This window comes from Empidonax traillii, unplaced genomic scaffold (assembly GCF_003031625.1).
Source record: "Empidonax traillii isolate 1590-97213 ecotype Southwest subspecies unplaced genomic scaffold, ASM303162v1 scaffold524:size468641, whole genome shotgun sequence".
Taxonomy (NCBI): domain Eukaryota; kingdom Metazoa; phylum Chordata; class Aves; order Passeriformes; family Tyrannidae; genus Empidonax; species Empidonax traillii.
The window spans coordinates 23,971-26,591 of record NW_020955717.1 but is presented as its reverse complement, the minus strand read 5'-3'; the positions used below and the strand labels follow the sequence as shown (position 1 = coordinate 26,591).

At 41.1% G+C, this 2,621-nt stretch overlaps 1 protein-coding gene and 1 non-coding gene across 2 annotated transcripts in view; both read right to left on the bottom strand.

Annotated features, from left to right (window-relative positions):
* Positions 1-2,621, bottom strand: part of PTPRZ1 (protein tyrosine phosphatase, receptor type Z1) — an 82,707-nt gene that overhangs the window by 69,832 nt on the left and 10,254 nt on the right. The window lies entirely within an intron of this gene.
* On the bottom strand, positions 931-1,002 carry TRNAH-GUG. The gene has a single exon. It is a non-coding gene; the product is annotated as a tRNA-His (tRNA).

The following is a 2,621-nucleotide window of genomic DNA, read 5'->3' as shown; positions in this document are numbered from 1 at the left end:
AATCCTGAGGTTCATCTGCCGGGGCCAAGCACGCTTGGACGGTGGCAGTGAGGTCCTCAGGACGTAGATGGATTGCCTTACGGGCTAACGAGCTCCATCTGCCCGGGGAGGGGCCCCGACCGGGAATCGAACCCGGGTCTCTGCAGTGACAGTGCAGTGAATTTTCCCCTGGACCACCGGGGGCTCCCTGAACTACTGAAAACACTACTCTTTTCTCTCTCCCACTAGGATGCTTTTGGGTACTTTCTTCCATGCTTCTTTTGTTGAATGCCATTATTCCGTTTTTGCATCTTCTCTTTAAATTCCCTATTATCTTCCCTATTACTCCTTATGTTCCTTATTTTCCACTATCAAGTTCAATAAAAACAAATAAATTAAAATTAGAGAAACTACAATCTGCTTACAACTTCCATAGTTTTGTATTTCATGGTTTTGTATGTAGAACTTAAGTTCTTCAACTTGATAGTTATTACCTCTGGCTTAGTGTGTAATAAAAAAATTCCTAGCATGAAGCTAGCGATAACAATAGTAATCTTTGCTCAACACAGAAGACAGTGTAAAGCTGTAACATGGATAAAAAACTATGGATTAAAATATACAGAAAATCAACGGCAGGCTCTGGTCTGGTGCAGGAACACATTATGGGGACTCCCATAAGGAATGGAGTCTAAGAAGAAATGGAGAACTGGAGTCTGGTCTGGTATGGTATGGCCAGTCTCTTTGCGAATGAAGAACCGGGGAAGGTCTTTACACCTTCCAGCCTGCGCATTGGATTTTTTAGGTGAGACACAGTGTGCGCGGAACTGAGCCCACCCTTTAATCCTGAGGTTCATCTGCCGGGGCCAAGCGAGCTTGGATGGTGGCAGTGAGGTCCTCAGGACGTAGATGGATTGCCTTACAGGGCTAACGAGCTCCATCTGCCCGGGCAGGGGCCCTGACCGGGACTCGAACCCGGGTCTCAGCGTTCACAGCGCTGTGCTTTAACCACTTCACCACCAGGGGCTCCCAGTCTGGTAATAATAATCCAGATTACATCTCAGCAGCAAAATACATATTTAGGTATGAATTCTGCAAATGTTGGAGATGATATTGGTTGTGTCTATATTAGCAAATAGTGCTGAACAATATGAGCACATTTATAGAGTGAAACAGTTGAGGTTGAGGACCAGATGTCCATACCGTATGTTTTCAGAAGGTCTTTACCTCAGACTAGCTCTGTCTGGTCCCATGGGCTGAATGCCCATCAGTTGCTGAAGGGTAAAAGGTACTCTCGTTCAGTACATCTCCTGTTTAGTACCAGTTAAGACAGACCCATGTCACACACTGTGAGACAACTCTACTTTGTGAACCAAAGCTTGGCAAGTGGGGCACAGACAGGAGGTTTCCTGTAGGATTTTAGGAGAAGTCCACTCCTAATCTGAACTAAAATGTTAATGTAAATGCATCTGGTGTAGGCAGCAGGTGGTGAAAGTGCTGCAGTTTACATTACTTGCTGAAAGCCAAAGTAAAAGCAAAAGAACTGAATGTTTTTAAACAAGAGCAGATTGTTTTACTATAGATGCTATGAGGGAAATCATAAATCAAAGCTGTGCCAGCCATTTTGAAAAATATTGTTGAAACTGATCTTTGAAAATTAATTCCCCCAAACTGTGCTTTGGGAATCTGAGGAGGATAAAAACGTGCACAATATATCTTGAAGAGTGCACACAGGAAGCAATGTTTATCAAAGCTGTCAGCTCTGAAGAAGTAATTGACAATTCACAGTGAAGGAAAATGAACCTGAACAAAGCAGATTACAAGTTAATGAAGAAATGATAACCTTCGCCACTGTTGCTGAGGGCAGAATGTCTAAAGAAAATTTTCCTACCCTTTATTTCTAGGAAATGTTCATATCTAACTCTGCTCCTTAACCTTAGTCCCAGTGATCCCACCCCTGCAATGAGCATGCAGTTCTTTTGGCCTCCACTTTGATCCTCACTAGAGGAATAACATTGAGTTAACTGGAGTACATCCAGAGAAGGGCAACAAACTTGGTGAAGAATCTGGAGCACAAGTCTTAACAGGAGCAGCTGAGGGAGCTGGGGTTGTTTAGTCTGGAAAAAAAGGACACTCAGGGAAGACCTTTAATAATTTAAATGGATGTGAACCCTAGGGTTTATATTATGGATAAAAGGAAGCAGAAAAGAGAGAGATAGATTCTTTACCTCCACTTAAATTCTTTCTCTCCATTTTTCATCAGTTTTTACTTTCGTGATATTAAAATTACTTTTATAAATATAGATTGGACACATATAGGAGATTAAAGATAACCCCTCTGTTTGGACTCTTAATAATGGATTATCCTTATCAAAAATGTTGTTGAATTATCACTTTGAAGTGTTAAGTGATTCCAATTTTTTTTTAAGCAAACACATTTTATCTAAGATGTGGGGAATTAGAAATAAGTCTGTGAAAAGATGGGGGTACTTGTAAGGGGACAAAATTTAAATTTAGATGCCAAATCAATATTGCTCCAAACATCAAACTATAGAGATCATTCTTTTCTTCACTCTTTATTTCTACGTCATTATTTAGATAGTGCATCCAAACTGCATGAACAGAGGAGATGGAGATCAGTGAAA